Source organism: Peromyscus californicus, unplaced genomic scaffold (assembly GCF_007827085.1).
Source record: "Peromyscus californicus insignis strain IS unplaced genomic scaffold, ASM782708v3 Scaffold_3__1_contigs__length_106647218, whole genome shotgun sequence".
Classification (NCBI taxonomy): domain Eukaryota; kingdom Metazoa; phylum Chordata; class Mammalia; order Rodentia; family Cricetidae; genus Peromyscus; species Peromyscus californicus.
This window is the reverse complement of record NW_026294551.1, coordinates 95,928,641-95,947,386: the sequence shown is the minus strand read 5'-3', so window position 1 is coordinate 95,947,386 and position 18,746 is coordinate 95,928,641. Positions and strand designations below refer to the sequence as shown.

Sequence of the window (18,746 nt, the reverse complement as noted above, 5' to 3'; positions counted from 1 at the left end):
TTGCCCAGTTGTCTCCAGTAGAATTTTCCCTAGATGGCAATAGGTAAAAGCTTGACTGACAAAGCCAAACCCTTGGCTCCTCCTCTTCCTCTTCCATCCTTCTTTCCGTTAACAGTGTCTCTCGTGTCTCTCTATGTAGCTGGCCTTGAACTCACAGTCCTCCTTCCTTGACCTCCTAAATGCTGGGATTATAGACATGTGCCACCATACTCATCTCGTACCCATTTCTTTACCTACTAATTGGGGATAATAATACTTAAACTATTGACAACATGGGGAGCATGTGGCTACGTAAGAACAAGGGAGCTAGGGGAAAACAGCTGAGTGGGAAAAGTGCTTGTCTAACATGTACAAAGCCCTGGGCTTCATCTCTAGCACCGTAAAAACTGGTCATGGTGGTGTGTGCCTGTAATCCTAGCACTTGGGAGGTAGATACTGGGGGACCAGGAGTTCAAGGTCATCTCAGTATACTGGGATATATAGTGAGTTCGAGGCCAGGCTGGGATACACAGACCCTGTCTCAAAATAAATAAATAAATAAAGTCTATCAGATGCTAAAAATATTCTTTGAGCCAGGCATGGTGGTGCATGCCTTTAATCCCATCCCTCAGAGGCAGAGGCAGAACTCATCTCTGTGAGTTTGAGGCCAGCCTGGTCTACATAGTGAGTTCCAAGACAGCCAGAGCTGTATGGTGAGACACTGTCTCAAAAAAATGTTCTTTGATATCAGATGCTTTTTAATGTTAACGTTAACAGGGCTGTGACAGTATCGGATCATCTTCACTGCTGAGCGACATGTGGTACCAGTTTCCTCAAATATCGTGGGACAAGAACAACCAAGGGATCTATCAGCAGTTCGCTCCTGCTAGGGCTGTTAATATCTTTGGGATTCTCTGTCCTCAAAGAGCTTACCGACCAAGAGAGGGGGAGTCTATACTCATGAGACGAACAGAGAACCATATAAGGTAGACGGAATCAGGGGCTAAAAATAAGCAGCCAGAGAGAGCAGGGAAGGGGAACACTTGTCAGGCAGGCTTTGTGGCTGGGAGGGGTGCTCAAACCGGGTTTCTAAGCATGCTGCTGCCAGGACTGTAGGGCAGGGACTAGGGCCTGGGACTAGTGAAGTCACCTCTGGCTTAGTGTGGGGGAATGTTTGGCAGATTTCAGAGGGCCAGGCTTAGGTGCTGGTCATTTTTCTGTGGTTGTCATAACAAGTCACCCCAAATTTGATGGCTTAAAACATTAGAAATGGCTGGGTGTGGTGGTGCATATCTTTAATCCCAACATTTAGGAGATTGAAGCAGGTGGATGTCTGTGAGTTCAAGGCCAGCCTGGTCTACAGAGAAATCCTGTCTCAAACCAAACCAAACCCAACCCAACCCACAAATGTATTCTTGTTCAGCTCTAGAGGCCAGAAATCCAAATCAAGGCATTGGTAGGGCTATACTTCTGAAGGCCCTTGTGGAGGAAGCTTTTGTGCCTTTCCTATCTTCTTGTAACTACTAGTAACCCTTGGTGTTCCTGGCTTCTACCTTTACCTTTCCAATCTCACTTCTGCCTTCCTATGGCCTCCTTCCCTGTCTGGGCTTTTATGTTTTAACCCTATCGTATAAAGCTATTAAAGACATTGGATTTAGGGCTCACCCTAACTAACATGACCTCATCTTAACTCATTACATCTACAAAAATCATATTTCTAAATAAGGTCACATTCTCAGGTCATGGTGGACACCCATGTTGAGAGCACACCATTCAACCCACTACAGTCTTAGCTGTAAACCTCAGGATTCTGGCAGCTGCTACCTCCAAATGTCTAGTTCTTATGTCCCTTGGGCAACAGTCTTCTGCTGGGCAGAGGTGCACCTGCTGTCTTGGCCCTACTGCTCCTGTGGCCCCCACAATGTCCTGATGGCTAATTTGGAGCTCTGATGACACTCCCAAGGGAAACGTGAAATGAATGTATGGACAGCTGGCTGGAGCGGAGAATTCCAGGAGCAGCTGCCCAGCCTGCAAGGGTGCTGGAGGGGAGGGTGACTTTCTGAGTATGCCTCAGCTGCGGAACAAGTTAGAGGTGGATGATTCCAAGGGAGAACTGCTTTCTGGATGGCTAGTGACAGAAAGAGCAGGAACCCAGAAGTTGGAAATCTATGCACAGTGTGCTCTCTTTGTGAGACCCTGTATCCATTTCCCTTCTTGATCTCAGCCCCTGGGAGCCAAGGGAGGGATATGTGCGATGTGGAAGTCTCTCCCTATCTTTCACAGAAGCTGCTCAAAATTAACTTCTGAAGGACCACCCTGTGAGGCCCCCATTCTCACAGACCTCCTGCCAGCAGCAGAGGTTCCCTACTGGACAGTAGAGTAGCTGGGGCTCCTCATGTGGGTAGCAGGGGTGCCCAAGCTTGAGTCTGGGCACCTAGCAGTTCTAGAGGCTGGGCACTGTGGCACATCCCGGTTCTGGAGGAAGCAGTGTCGGGAGGTTACTTCCAACCTTTGCTCAGGGGAGGTCTGCAGACCTTTTCAGAAATGAGCATCAGTGGGCACTGGAGAGATGGCTCAGTAGTTATCGGTACTTGCTGCTCTGTTAGAGGATCTGAATTTGGGTCCCAGCACCCACATCAGGTGGCTTACAACTGCCTGTAATTCCAGCTTCAGGGTATCTGATGCCATTTTCTGGCCTATTCAGCTTCCCTCATACTCATAGCACAATCACACACAAACACATACAAATAAATCTTTTTTTAAAAAAAGAGCAACAACTACAACAAAAAATGTTTATCAGTGACCACCAAGACCCAGTTCAAGGAACCCACTGGTCTCCTTGTTAGCCTGGCATTGAGTGCTCTACTCTGTCCAGCTCTCTCCTGTCCTCCTAACCATAACTACTGCTCCCCTCACACCCTTGGCTTGTCTCCTGCAGTGTCTGACCCCAAATAACCTCAGATCTCACGAGCAACTACTCAGCAGCTACCTATGTTGTCCACAGTCCTTTCTCAGGCATGGGGACTGATGCTGGGTGGTTAGTTCTGGCTTCCTGCCTACTCATCTCTTCCTCTAATCAGATCCTAATGTCTTTAAGGGGAGGAGATTTCGTTCAGCAATTCTGTTCACTTGGTTATTACATGGTAAGGTAGGAAAGCAACTCTTCTAGGACCTTTAATCACTTGAGAACTAGGCCTGTGGAGGTTAAGTATTGGCATCAGGACACGGCTCAATGGCACTTCTCTTGTCTTATGGAACTATTTTGCTACCAAGTTGAAAAAAGGTCTTTCATTTTGCCACCATTTATCCCATTTTCCATCCGACTATCTGTTTTCCATCCACTCATTTTGTATCCATCCACACAAATAGCCATTCTAGGTACTAAGGAAACAAGTTCCAACCAAGGAGAAACTATGTGAGTTATGCAGTGTATGAGAAGAGAGTAGTTGCAGCGAAGAAAAATAAAACCAGGGAGAGAAAAACAGCAAGGCTAAGTGGGAGACCATCTGCAGTGGGCTAGCTGGAATAGGCCTTACAGAGTTGGCAGCATCAGAACAGAATTGTCTGGGAAGAGCATACTCAGAAGAGGGGACAGGAGGCACAATGAGCCAAGAGGGACACTGGGGTGGCCCAAGAAGAGCAAGAGTTCTCAAGTGTGGCCAGAGTGGTCAAGGTGGTCCAGGAGAAGAGATGAGGTCCCGGGGAAGCAGGGCAGAGGGTGTGGGCCTCTAGGTCACTGTAGAGCTTCGGCTCGTCCTTTGCATGATACAAGAACAACTGGAGGGGGTGCACCGAGGAGGGACATCACTCATTCCTCTGGCCGTGGGAAACACACAGGGGCATGGGAAGGGGTGCTGTGTGGTCTTTTTTAGATAGCCCTGAGAAACACTGACCGGGAAAGGAGGCTTATTGTCACATGTTCTCGGTGCATTCATCGGTGCTCAGAGTGCAGGGACAGCTGCTACGTCTCAGCCAAACAGCTGTCATCTCCCTGGGGGAAAAGGTGACAGGTACTTCAGGAACACAGAATAGACACACCGAAGTTTGAGGGTTGGGGGGGAAATTCCTAGGGGTTGAGCCTCAAAGCCGAGCTCAGAAGGATGAGCAGGAATTGGACCTGGGTCAGGGGTTGACAGTGAGACAGGCATTTTGGAGACTGGTTAGAAAGTCATGCTGAGGGAAGGTGATTTGAATAACAGCTCTTCAGGCATGGATGGCATAAATCTAAAGAGGTACTGGGCAAGGCCCTTTGCCTGGAGATGTCAATCTGGAAGATGGGTCACCACCAGAGGGATCAGGGTCTGTGTCTTGTCGTGTTACTCAGTGTAGATCAGTCTGGACATTGAGTGAATTGAGGCCAGAGTCAGAGAGCTACGTGGCCTTAAGTGATACAAACCAAAAGGGGTGTGGTACCAGCATGGCGAGCAAAGGGAACAGGCATAAAGGCCATCACGACACCAATTATGAGCTGGATCATAACCCCCTAAAAGACATGTTTAAGCCTTAAGCCAGATACCTGTGATTTGCAAGTGGGGCCATTGTGGCTGTTGTAGTTGAGCTCCTAGGAGAAGGGTAGGCTCCCTGTCCAACACGGTGGCTTCCCTCTGGGAAGAGGAGGAGGAGAAGGTCACATGACAATGGAGACAGAAACTGAAAGAGGCAGCTGTAAGCCAGGGATTGCCAGAGCAGTAAGACAGGCCCTCCCCTGCAGGGCTCAGAGGAAGTGGGGTCCAGCCAATGCCTTGATTCAGACTCTGACTCTGGAACTGTGAGAGAATGGATTTTTACTCCTTTTCTTTCTTTGGTTTTTTTTTTTAAGATTTATTTTTATTTTTCATTTTTTTTTTTTTTTTTTTTTTGAGACAGGGTTTCTCTGTGTAGCCCTGGCTGTCCTGGAACTCACTCTGTAGACCAGGCTGTCCTGGAACTCACAGAGATCCATCTGCTTCTGCTTCCTGAGTGTTGGGATAAAATGTGTGCACCACCATCACCCAGTTTACTTTTATTTTTACTCATGTCTATGTGTATGTGTGTGTGTGTGTGTGTGTGTGTGTGTGTGTGTGTGTGTGTGTGTGACTGTATTCTACATGTGTCTAATGAACCAGAAGAGGCTGTCAGGTGTGTGTGTGTGTGTGTGTGTGTGTGTGTGTGTGTGTGTGTGTGTGTGTGACTGTATTCTACATGTGTTTAATGAACCAGAAGAGGCTGTTAGGTGTGTGTGTGTGTGTGTGTGTGTGTGTGTGTGTGTGTGTGTGTATGTGTGTGTGTGTGTGTGTGTCTGTCCGATCCCCTGGTACCGTAGCTGTGGGCAGTTGTAAGCTGCCCAGTGTAGGTGCTGGGAACTGAACTCGGAACAGCAGCAAGTGCTCAGAATCACACAGCCATCTCTAGAGTCTTCCCTTTTCTTCTCTCCCTCCCTTTTTAGATAGTGTCTCATGTAGTCTTTGCTGGTCTGGAACTCACTATATAGCGGAGGATGATCTTGAACTTCTGATCCTCCTGCCTCTGCCTTGAGTGCTGGGATTACAGACATGTGCCACAGTTCCCGATTTTAGGGAGTGCTATGGATGAAATCCAGAACCTCATGCATTCTAAGCAAGCACACTGTCAACTGAGTAACATCACCACCCCTGAAATTCTACCCCTGGAGGCTGCCAAGTTTGTGGGACTCTGTTTGGTGACCTTAGGGACTAACACAGGACTGTTTTCAGGCTTTGGTGCAGGGATTTGGCCCAGGTCCGGAATGGACTGAGAGGACTGTAAGGGCAGGTAGCTCTATAACCTGCTGAAGAGCCCGTTGAGTCCCTCAGCACTGGCCAGGGAGGGTCCACCTGGGTCAGGGAGTGTAGAGTGTGCACTTGCTTTAGCTCTGCCCTTTGCTTTGAGCTTCCTCCTCTAGAATGAGCCCCACAGGATCTCGGGAATATATGGCCTTCTGTGGCTCTCTGCATGGCCACAGGCTGCCAAAGAAAAAGGATTCAACGGCATAAGGGCTCCCTGGTGGCAAGAGCCTCATCTGGTAATTGAATAGGCGAGGTGGGGTGCACAGAGTTCAGGTTCTTAGTGACACCTAAAATCACCAGAGAAGGAGGCTGGTTTCAGATTGATCTGCCTGAAATGACTTCTGAAGGGTCAGATGTCCAGAGAGGGAGCCTTGTGGGAAGGGGCCTGAGGGGCATGTTCCAAGGGGCCTGTCCTAGGTGTCTGAGGCTCTGGGTCCCGGCCACTAGGGGAAAATCTCAGATTCCTGGAGTGGTCGGCCTGAGGAGGCCTGAGTACGTTAGACATGTTTCTGATGACGTCCCAGGAGGGGGGTTCAGGGAATAGTTGGATTTACTCTAAAGTTGTTGTTTTTTGTTTTTTGTTTTTCTTTTTATCCTTTTCAAGTCCGGGTTTCTCTGTGTAACCCTGACTGTTCTGGAACTTACTTTGTAGACCAGCCTGGCCTTGAACTCAGAAATTTGCTTGCCTCTGCCTCCTGAGTCCTGGGATTAAAGATGTGCACCACCACCCACCGCCCATTGAGCAGAGGTTCTTAACCCATGGGTCTCAACCCCTTTGAGGGGTTGAATGACCCTTTCACAGGGGTGCCCAAGACTATTGGAAAATAGATATTGCATTATGATTATGATTCCTAAGAGTAGCAAAATCACAGTTATGAAGTAGCAATGAAAATAGTTGTATGGTTGGGGGTCACACAGCATGAGGAACTGTATTAAAGGGTCGCAGCGTTAGGAAGGTTGGGGGCCACTGCTCTGGAGGCTCCGAGTTTGTCCTGTCCATGCAACATCAACATTAGGGTTGTTCCCTTTTGACTCTTCTGACGATGACTAGTGAGATCGTCTCTACAACCTCTTGTGATCTTGGGAATTTCAAAGACTTCCCAGTGAAGGTTGGAAGCTTTACTCAGGCCCGCAACTGAATCCCTCCTAAAATCTCCAAACAAAATTGTGTCTCAAACCTGCTCTAGATGTTTCTGGCTTGTTGGGAAGACAAATGGGGAGTGAGCGAGCAAGCCTAGGTATGCAGGGTCTCAGGAAGACGGTGAAATGTGGGCGTGAAAGGTTAGCAAAGGGGGCTGCATTTGGTTAGGAACCGTGTGTGAAGACAGGTTAGAAGAGTTTGTACTTAGCCCTGGCTTGTACTTGCTCTCTGGGGGACTTCTAGCACCCCCTTTTTTTCCTTCCCTGGACTTGTTTTCTCATTTGTGAAATAAGAGTTAAACTAATTAATTTATAATTTTTCTTCAGTTCTGGAAGTCTCTATAGCAAAAATAACTATAAGGCTAAAAATCAAGATGTGGGGGTATGGATGTGAGAGCCTAGAAGTGGAACTCTTCCATCATGGATTTGGGGATATTCTCAGGGGAGAAAGTGGGAAGCAGTTTTTCCATAAGGGTCTATAGACTAGGGTATACTACCTGTCCATTGCTGACCCCAACCTCTGTCTTTGGCTTGACCTTCCTCCTTCATTCACTATGAACAGACCTCGGAATGGGCAGCTTCCGTGGCGATTGGGGGTAAGAGCTGTGGAGGCTATCCTGCTGGCAGAGTGGGCAACAGTATTGGTACTGCTGGGTGCTGCTTGCTTGGTATTCTAGGTATGGTCCTTCCTCTCACCTGAATTGTTTGAGCACAGCTCAGGAGGCGATGAGGAAGGTTGACTGTGGTCGGTTCTACAGGCTGGTGTATAAGGTCCTTCAAAACCCTGCAAGCATTAGCTCCGATTTCACTTGAGCAGCCCACACAGTTCCTATTAAGCAAGAGCTATCACTGTGCTGGCCCTGTCTCTGAGGCAAAGGCCTCACTCACCATGGTCTACAGGACTGCAGCATTCTTTGGAGGGTTTATTATTGTGAAGGGCCCTTACATTTTTTGTTTGTTTTGTTTCGCTTTTGGAAGGGCCTTCCATCCATTCTCAGACAGATGTAGTTCTTAGGATGGATCTGTGTGTTTGTGTGATCTGCACTGGGGGTAAAGTGCAGGCATGGTTACCTCACGTGAGTGACTTCAAGATCTGAAATGTATGGGAGGATTCTGTATAGCCTCAGATGTTTCTAGGTGAGTCAAGGCTGATGGAATAGTGATCATAGGAATTACCATTAGGCTCATCAAAATGAACTCTTGGCCTCTGGAGAGCTGGTACCTCCAGTTCCTCATGTCCCTGGACCAGCTGGACCCTCAAAAGACTATCAGTATCCACAACAAACCCTATAGATCCCACCTCAGCTCTTGTGGCTGGAGAGAAGCTCTGAGTAGAAAGACCTTCTCTGGCCTCTTGGGTGAGCTCCCAGACCCAGAAGGTCCAAAGGAGTAGAGTGGGGGCAATCCTGTGGCCCTCTTGTCCAGAGCTGGCTCTGTTGCAGCCACTTGGAGTGTTTGGGACTTGATCTTTGCTCTTCTAGGAAATAGTAAGTGTCACACCTACCATTTGTTGGATGCTTTTTAAAAATATTTTTCTTTTATTTATTCTTTGTGTCTTTCACATCATGCATTCTGATCCTACTCATCTCCCATCCCCTAGAATCTGACCTCTGCCCCTGAAACCTCCCTCCCAAAATAAAACAAAAAAAATTTAAGATAAAAAAGGAAAAAAAAGGGGATAAAAAGGTAATATCTCACCATGGAAGCTGCAGTGTGACACAGTGAGTCTTGAAGTAAATCCCTTTACCAATGCAGGTGTTCAGTGCAAAGAATCCCTGGTCTGGTTTGAGGCCCCTGGTCTCTGCTACACTATCAACAGTGGGCCCTCACTAGGACTCTTCCTGGACATCCCGTTGCTGCCCTGTGTCATGGGGATCCTGTAACCCTGGGTCTACAGGACCTCCCCCACCACCTGTGCTCTAGCAGATTGTCGATGCTTTAAACATCAATGATGTTTAAAGTGCTCCAAGGGGCTGGTCAAAGCACGGCAGGATGCTCTGCATTTTTTTTTTTTTTTTTGAGACAGGGTTTCTCTGTGTAGCTTTGGAGCCTGTCCTGGAACTTGCTCTGTAGCCCAGGCTGGCCTCAAACTCACAGAGATCTGCCTGCCTCTGCCTCCCGAGTGCTGGGATTAAAGGCGTGCGCCTCCACCACACGGCGATGCACTGCATTTTGTGAGTGTGTCAAGGCTGCTACAGGAGGATTAGGGATAGTCCAAGGTCATACAGATGGTGCAACAGCAAAGACCAGAGCCTGGCTCTCTGGATTTCCGAGTACACCCAGAGCGACTGCTCTTTTGGCTTAAGGGTCAGGAGCCTTCTTAGCCTGTGAGGTGTGGCCAGGGAAAGATTTGGTTCAGGCCCAGACTAGGAAGATCCAGTTCCCAAGTGCAGAATCAAGCAAACTTCTCCAGCCTCCTTGGCTGGGAAAGAGGTGGCTCTGGTCTCACTGCTCCTTTAGCTGCTGAGCCCCAGTGACTAACCCAAGGCATCTAGAGGGAGTGGCACTCCTTCGGCTCCCACTGGGTATCTCCTTGCTGGTACCCAGAAGTTAAACCATCAGTTCTCCCAGTATCCTTTCCTACAGATTCCAGGGAGATTCAGTTTCTTCAGGCTGGGAGGTGGGGAGACAGGGGAACCAAACATGTGCCTCGGTCTCTCTCAGACTCCACCCTGCATCCATTCTTTGCCCTGGCCTTAGCCCTTCCAGAGTGAGGGCATCACTCCACAAAGACTCTTGTGAGGATTTTTGTGCTGATCTCCATAAAAACAGTTTCAACAGAGCATTCCTTCTATCAGTTCACTTGGAGGCAGCATGACTTAATCTTTTTTTCTTTTCTTTTTTTCATTTTTATTTTGAGACAGAGTCTCATGTAGCCCAGGCTGACTTTAAACTCAATGACCTTGAACTTTTGATTCTCTTGTTTCCTCTTCCCAAGTGCTGGGATTATAGGCATGTGGCATCACATGCAGTTTATGCAGTACTGGAGATCGGACAGGGCTTTGTGTGCTGGGCCAGCCAGCACTCTGCCACCTGAGCTACGTCTTTGGAAAGGGTGAGAGCAGCAGCAGCAGCAGCGTCACGGGTTCCGATGGGTCTCCAGTCACTTTGGAGACACGGCCCATGAGAAGCTGACCTGTGGGTCAAGGGCCACTAACTGGTGGGACTTGGAACTCCTGCGTACCTCAAGGCCAGTGCGCTCCTCATAAAGTGTACAACCAGGAAAGACTTGTCCACTGGCATCTCTTTATTACTATTGATGGCTCATTTGCATAAATGTGTATGAGTGACTTTGACCGTCACAGTTTCAGAACAAATGGATGAGAAAGCATGCAGGAGAGTAACTTCAGCCTATCTTTACTAAAGATTGCTAAGGAGCCAGCACTCGCCTTTAATCCCAACACTTGGGAGGCAGAGGCAGGTGAACCACTGAGTTCAAAGTCAGCCTGATTTACAAAGTAAGTTCAGGTTGCCTAGGGATACATAGTGAGACCCTGTCCCCACCCCCACCCCCAAAGTCCTAAAGAGACAACCTGCAATGGAACTTACATTGAGGTGAGCTCAAAACAGATAAATAAACAAAAAAATCTCTTAGGTTTTGAGATCTGTTCTTTTGACCTCCACTTTCAACTTTGGGACGGAGCTCCTTGTTACTTGGTACTGAGGAAGACTTAGTGCTGAGGGTCTTAGGCCTTGGTATTATCTAGAATTATCTTATAAAACACAGCTACATACTGGCCCAACCCCAGAGCCTGGATTCAGTGCTTGAAAAGCTTTGTAGGTGTGATGACACCATTCCCAGGCAGAACTCAGCAGGAATGGCTTGTGGGACAAACGCCTTATGTTTCCTGTGTCTGTTTCCTCATTTCAAGAGAGATTGATAGCCCTTGCCTTTGCTGCCTGAGAGGGTTGTGAGGAGGATCAAAGAATAAGAACTCCAAAGTGTCTGAGAACCCTGAGGGCAAGACGGGATCTAGTGTAGGGCTTTGCACCCGTAGATCAGCAAAGCGAAAGAAAAAAAAAAAGCCACACAGGAACGGAAAGGAAGGGAGTCCCCTCTAGACAGTGGGCAGATAGATTCAGGGAGCTAAGGAATATGGAGGAGGCCCTGCCTCTAGCCTACTTCATCTTCCCTCTCCCCTTAGGAACTTCCTGGAAGACAAGCAGGTAAACCACTGAGGTAGAGTGAGAACACTAGACCACAGACAGGCTCTATCCCAGCCTGACCTTGTCCTCTGGCCAGCCTTTAAGTCCCTCCCTGGCCAAAGCTTCCTCCTCTCCAGTTGGACTCATAGGCCTTTGGAAACTCATCAGTCTTGGAGTCCACAGAGAGTGCTGTGGGACAAGGCAGGAGTAGAGGAACAAAGCCAGGGTGCTTGTCTGTGGGGAGAAAAGAGAAGAACCGAGCAGTATGTGGAACCACTGTTGGGGTGTGGGGTTGGGAGAGCAACAAAAAGCCTAGATTCCCCAAGGGGGCTGATGGTAGGGGGGGTGCCCGGGGAGGTAGTGCTAGCTTGTGCCAGGCTGTGCCTGAGTGTGAGTGAGGCTGGGACTCGGCCTGTCAGGGGCCTCTGAGGATGAGCTGGGGACCTGCTATTCATGTGCCTTGACGTCAGTGCCCAGCCTGGCAGCGCTGAGGTGGCTGTGTTGGCAGCAGTTCATACAGTAGGATACTTCATGTCCTGATATGGAACCATACTCATTTCACCAGAACTCAGCCCACCGGGATCCTCTGTGTCCTCTCTCTCCCTCCTGCTCTGGGCGCCAACAAGGGCTCTGGCCAGAAGTCAAGGGAGGGGGGAAGGAGGGACACTGGCCTTAGATCTCAGGGAACTGAGCATCAGATGTGCCTCCCACAACAGATATGGGTCCAATGCTTCCTGAGGTTGGCTCTGGGAGCCCCAGCGGGACAGGTGGTTTCACGGAAAGACTTTCTGCCAGAGCAGTCAGTTTTAGCCTGAGAAGGAGGGCCATGGGGCATCAGTCTTTTTCCTGCCAAACTGCTTAGTAGACAATGAGGGGCACTTTGGCTTTGAGATCTAAAAACCAAAGACGGGAGATGTTAATGTACACACACATGGTCTAGTAACTGCAGGTGGAAACACAGCTGTGTGAAGGTCAGGCACCCTCAACATGTAGTTCTTCACGCTCTCTTGGAGGATGCCAGCTTTTCGCTCCCACTGGAATCAGAGGTTTTGTTTTTTCTTTTTTCAAGACAGGGTTTCTCTGTGTAGCCCTGGCTGTTCTAGAACTTGCTCTGTAGACCTGGCTGGCCTTGAACTCAAGAGATCCACCTGCCTCTGCCTCCTTAGTGCTGGGACTAAAGGCATGCACCACCACCGCCCGGCAGAGGTTCTTTTGAGAATATCAGAAATATAACAAGAAGCCAGACCTAGAATCTGTTTAGCTCAGTATCATCACTACAGCCTTCATCACCACAGTCATCATCATCACCACAGCCATCATCACCACAGTCATCATCATCATCACCATAGCCATCATCACCACAGTTGTCATCGCCTCCATCTTTGTCATCATAGGGTAGCAGCAGCCTGTGGAAATGGTTAGATGTATCAGAGGAAAAGCTGGTAACTACTGCTGTTCTGAAGACAATGCCAGGTTTTGCAGGCCTAACCCGAATTGGAAGTTAAATGGGGATCCTCCCAATGTGGAGGGGATAGGAGCAGAAGCTTGGGGTCAGAACTGTCTTTGAAGCTGCAGTGGTTTGTAATTTTGTGTGCTGGGATTACTGAAGATATGTTTTTGTTGTTGTTGCTAGGGCTGCATCCTGGATAATTTAAATCTGAACCACTAAGGAAAGGGAGGAAATAAAGAATCAAGAACAAGGTGATTCCATGTGTTAAAGCCACAGGAAAGGACAGGAGAGGAAGTGGTAGAGACCAGAGCCTCTCAAACCATAGGAATGTGTAAATTCGTCACCTGCGGCATCTTGTTAAAGATTCTGATCCATGTGTTCTGGCTGGCTCCTGAGACTGTCTCCAGAGAGCTCTGAGGTGACACTGAGGAAGAAGCTGGTCTCTGGGCCACACTTTGAGTGTTAATAATCTATTACTCTGAGTAATAATAATCTATTACTCTGAGTAGTAATAATCTATTACTCTGCATCGTAATAATCCTGCTCAGAAGTCAGGCAATGTCCTTTCCAGGTCCTCAGCCTGTTACTAGCCATGTGACACAGGTAGGTCCCTGAATTTCAGTCTTCTCACCTGCAGAAGAGATAAATAGCCGGGCTGAGGTTGAGCACACCTTTAATTCTAGCACTCAGGAAGGAGAAGCAGACAGATCTCTGAGTCTGAGGCCAGCCTAGTCTACAGAGAGCGTCCAGGACAGCCAAGCCTACTCAGAGAAGCCCTGTCTTGAAAAACAAAACAAAACAAAACAGAAAGAGACAGAAACTACAGAGAGAGACAGAGAGATAAGTAATACTTGTTTTCCAGAAGCAAGTAAGTCTAAATAAACTGTGTAAGATTGAGATATTTTCTGTTGCCTGGCATAGTAATTATATGAATGTATCTCATGTATTTATACATCTTACTGCTCAGGGGACTGTCAGTCTCCGTAGGTTAAAACAAATTCCTGCCACAGATTCTTCTCAGGAACTAGAGAGATAGAAATGTAGGGGAAGGAACTGTGGCAAGTAATATTTAGCTTCCCATCCTGCTGAGACCAAAGATCCAGGAATTCTTACTGGTTCCCTCATGTGAATGTTGACTTCTTCTAGAACTTTCTGCAGGGCAGGCAAGGGTCTTGAGTGCTGGGAACACACAATTAAGACCCATCCTGCTACCCAGGAGCCAGGAACATGATCCTGGAAAGAGGGTGCCTATAGTCCGGGACTGTGAGACCCACCAAAAGTTTCTGTGTCTCCCGACAACACCATGGATCAGGAGTTGGCAGTTCTGTATTCTACCACCTCATAGTCACATGGTGGCCATGTGTCTGTGGCAAACCAAAGACCATCACTAATTTGGGTCTAAAATCTGCCAGGCAGGATGAGCAAGCTTACAAACAGCCATGCATACTATTGTGCTTGGGGTGAAATTTTATACATTTGTATATAGGGCTCCTCTATAATAAGTGCCCCAGGGTTTCCCATCCTTCAGAAGCTGGCACAGTTGACTACCTGTGGGAGCGAATGAGAAAACACCCATTCCTAATGGCTGGAGGCTGCCCCTGCCTTTTGAGAACTGGCAAGGGGTGGGATACCTGGAGAGACAGGCTTTCCACTTCAGTGAAGGAGGAGGCAAGCACCAGGCTTCCCCTAAAAGGGGCTGTCTTCCACCCCTTCCTGTGGGCTTGCAGTTTTTCCTGCAGGCCTCCTCTTTAAACAGATCCCAGCTTGGAAGGGAAGGTCAAAGGGATAGGTCTAAGATTTGCGTCCACCCCATTTCCCAAAATACCCAGCTTGACCCTTGGTGGCAGACTCTGGCACAGACTGGGCCCATGTTTGTTCTCTTCTCCCTGTGCCCTCTGCTCTGTGGGTACAGCTGCAGGACCTTAGAAGGGGATCCCCTCAGAAGGGGTTGGCTGAGGCCATTGGGAAGCCCAGGCCCTGCCCATTTTGGATGTCTCCTCCTTAGGGCCCTGTTCCCTCTAATCTGAAGTAGGGAGGCCAGCAAATGCCTGCCCTTAAGGGGACAGGGTTAGATGTGTGACTTAATAAAGCCAAGAGCCACAAGTAATCCCCTAAGTACTTTGCCTTGTAACCTAAGATTATCTGGCCTGCAAACACCTGTTTTCACTCCTCTGCTGATAGCAGTATAAAAAGCATGCTGGTTAATGACTCTAGGAACTGACAAGGAGTGGAATGCTCTAGCATTTGTCCTATCTTGGAATATCTCCTCAGGAGCCAGGTGGCACGTGCCACGCCCGTTGCAAGGTTGAGGAAGGACTGGAAGGGCTCACCCAAGTTTCTATCCATATATAGTCAGCAGGACCCAGGGAAGACTTGAAGGTCAGGGTCAGGCTTTGGGGGCTCTTGAGTTACTACAGCAGCTAACTCCCTTAGTGGACAGAAAGTCAATTCTTTAACTCCCTAATCTGTAGACCCCCACAGGCTCGGAGGGAGGCAGGTGGTCCAGAGGACCCAAGTTGGGAGGCATAACGTTGGAAACCAGGCACATATGGTGCTCTCTGCAGTGGGAGCTAGACTGATATAGACTCTTGAGAAGCAGGGCAAGTGCCGACCCTGTGAACTGACCAATCATGTTCTAATCATTTAGAACTGCAAGTCTCTGCTTCGGGTGGCACAGAAGATGTTGGCAATTTGTTGGAGAATCATTTCTCTGCTGGAGATGCAAGTCTAGAGGAGAAAGAAAGGGCGCTTTATGCAGATGCGGCCCCTGGAGACAAGAACCTGCTCCTTCACTACCCAGACGGCAGGGAGGCTGAGAGCTTGGAGCAGACCCCAGCAGGGGCCCCTTCCACTGCCAACGGCCAGGGCTCCGAATCTGAAGCTAGCCTGTCCAATACCTCAGCTGCAGAGTCAGCTCCATCTGGGGATGCTGAAGGGCCTGGGGAGGAAGAGAAGGGCCCAGCAGCAGGCACCCTTTCTCCAGGAGGGGTCGAGGGGCCAGAAGAAGAGAGGCCAGAGTTCAGTTCTGGAGGGGAACCAGGACAGGAGGAGGTTGGGCCAGGGCTCCCCACAGAGGGGGCTGCCAATATGGGGGCAGAAGTACAAGAAGGAAGTAGTGAGGTTCCTGAGGAATTCCAGGGGAGTGTAGGAGATAGCCCCATGACAGAAGCAGCAGCAGGGACAACAGAGTCTGCAGCCACCCAGGTCCCTCCTAGCACAGAGGGGGCAGGAGGGGAGGATGACACAGGGTCTGGTCACCAATCCGCAGACGGAGTTCAGGATGCCACATCTGCTGGAGATGAATCAGAGGCTGACACAGCTGCAGAAGCCAGGGAGCGGGCAGAGCACCAGCCCCAGGGCCACGCCCTGCAGACGGAAGAGGAAGCCGTCTCAGGGCCCGATCCCCAGGCCCCTGACCTCGATTCAGTCTCTGACAACATGTCTTCTGGAGTAGAGGCAGAAGCTGCAGAACGAGCAGCTGACCAGAGCCACGTCCATTCCTCTCAAAAAGAAGTCGAGGCTAGCCCAGGGTCTGGTCATCAGCCTACAGAGCTAGTTACAGCCCCAGATGCCACATCTGCTGGAGAAGAATCAAAGGCTGAGGTGGATACAGAAGTTGGGGAGAAGGCTGAGGACCAAGGGGAACCTAGACCTAGTCAAGAGGCCAATGAGAAGTCTGGGGACACCCAGAGTTCCAGGGAGACAGAGAACTCCGCTCCTGAGGGCCAGGTGTCAGGGATGCCTGAGGAGGGCCCGGCTGAGGCCTCCTCTGAGGAAGAGGGTGGTGAAGAAGGTGGAGCTCCGTCTAAAGAAGAGTCTGAAGAAGGCAGTGGTGATGGAGCTAGCTCAGAAGAAGAGCAGGACGTCCCTGGGGAGGCCGGAGAGGCCCAGGAAGCAGCAGGAACCCCAGAACACGAGGTGGAAGGCACCCAGCTTGATGTGGAAGATTTGGACACGGGGTCCGAGGGTGGCAAGACCCAGGATACAGAGGCGGAGGCATCCAAAGAGAGACAACAGGGCAGAGGGAATCCTGTAATTGCTCATCAGGGTAGGACTTCATTCCTCAAGGCAATCCCAGAATCTCGGGCAGATACAGTCTTTATGGACATCTTGTATACTGTGGGACAAATATGGGGGCATGGGATAATCCTTGGTTAGTTCTGGGTTTGTTAGGCAGGGCGCTGTCTCTTGGATTAACCCAGACAGTCCACTTAGGCAGCTCCTTAGCCACTTAACTTCAGTGTGGATAGATCTAGCAAGAGGCTTCAGAGGGACCTGACCATTTCTGAGTTAGGACCAAGAAGGCTCCTCTTTAGGGCTGCTAGATGTGGATCATCAGCCTTAAGGACAAGGGGACTGATGGCAGGTTTGCGGTCCTGAGACTGGCTGGTGGAAGGAGATGCAGGGAGTTGGTGGGGTAGGTTAGGAACCACAGGGCACTCTTCTTCCAGCTGAGTCTGCTCTTGAAGACTTCCCACATAAGGTGTGAACATCAGGAACTGAGGGTCAGGGTCATGGTGTGAGAGCTGAGGCTGACCACTCTTAAATGCTCCTCTAAAGCAGGGCAGCCCTCAAGGGACAGGGAAGAGGGAGGAGAGGGGCTGAGCTATTGGGCAGCATTAGGGATGACACGGTCAGACCTGAAGACCTCGTGTGATACGTGTGACTAGAACAGAAGGTGGCTTTCAGAGCAGAGGCTGGGTGGTGTTCTCACTGTCACTTTCCCAGATGGCTTCCTTACAGATTTCCTTAAAGCTATTTTCCCACTTTGAGACAGGAGCTTACATATTTCAGGCTAGGCATAAACTCATTATGTAATAGTCAAAGTGGTCTTGAGCTCCTAATCTTCCTGCCTCAGCCTCTAGAATGCTGTGAGATTATAGGCATGCGCTACCTGTCCAGCTTCTTGCAGAACTTAATGTTCATACTCTTCTTTATGTACTTATGCTTTCTTTAGAGAGGTAGAACTGCAAGCAGTAAGCTCCTCCCCTTTCTCTATCTTTCCTAATCTGGATCTGGGAGCAGGGACTGCCTGAAATGCTGTATAAGACATGCAGATGCTGGCCTCCCTCTATCCCACAAGCCTAAGCTACACCCTCCTGATAATCTAAGATCCCTGAATAGGCATCTTTGCTAGAAATGAGTGACCTTAGAGGCCAGGAACATGAACAACATCCTTCCCAGGACTCATCAGGTGTGGGTGTCTCTTGTTTGCTTGGTCAGTGGGACAGCTGACCTGTCTGTGACTGCCAGCACATATAGGTACACTCACATACCTGCAGCGCTTCCTTCCACTCATTTCCCATCAGTGTTAAGCTGACAAGATGTTCATTCAGTTGAGGAGAGTAGAACTGAATGAAGGTAGTTCATTCAGTGTAAGTAGAGTGTCTCAGTGGCTCTCTTTGCCCTGGGATAAAATGCAAGCCCCTGTGATGGTCTTTAAGGATGTCTAGTCCACTCCTGGAGGACCTAGGCCACTCCTTGCCAGGCTACCTACGTGACTCGTCACAGAAAACTGCTTTCTTTTCTTTACTAACTCTGGCTCAATAGCAGATGTCAGGGAAGGGGTCTCTGCACCCCCTGCCACACTCCCCCCAAAACCTGCAGGCATTCTTCTTAGGCCCTCAAAGCTACTATAGCCTCCTTGCTGCTCAAATGATCACGTTTTAAAGACAGTTCATCAGTTCGTTCCCATTAGGCTGCAGGATGACCTCCTAAGGTCAGGAGCTGTGTCACTGTGTCACTGTGTAGATGTCACGGTGGTGCCAGCATGACATCTGGCACCTGGCACGTGATAGGTGTTCAGTACATTTGTTTTATTTTTTGAAACAAGGCCTTGCTATACAGCCTGGGTTGGCCTAAACTTGAGTGCCACTTGTCTTGGCCTCTGGACTGTTAGGGTTATAGGTGTGTGCCACCACATTCTATGCTCAGCACAGTTAGAAAAAGAAATACAGTAAATGGGGTGGAGTGGTAGCTTCGTCAGCATCCTACTTGTTCTCTGTTGTGATAAAACACTGACCAAAAACAACTTGGAGGAGAAAAAAATTTATTTCGCTTACAGGTTACAGTCTATCTACTTGAGGGAAACTGAGGCAGGAACTGAAACAGAGATGATGGAGGAACACTGTTTACTGACTTGTTCCCTTTGGTTTGCTCAGCTAGCTTTCTTAAGTAGCCCAGGCCCACCTGCTTAGGAATGACGCCACCTACAGTGGGTGGGCTCTCCTACATCAATTAAGGCATCA

General features: G+C 49.2%; 1 long non-coding RNA gene across 1 annotated transcript in view; it reads right to left on the bottom strand.

Annotated features, from left to right (window-relative positions):
• LOC128123189 (uncharacterized) overlaps positions 1-18,746 on the bottom strand; it is a 71,056-nt gene that overhangs the window by 30,396 nt on the left and 21,914 nt on the right. The gene's annotated exons all lie outside the window — the stretch shown is intronic.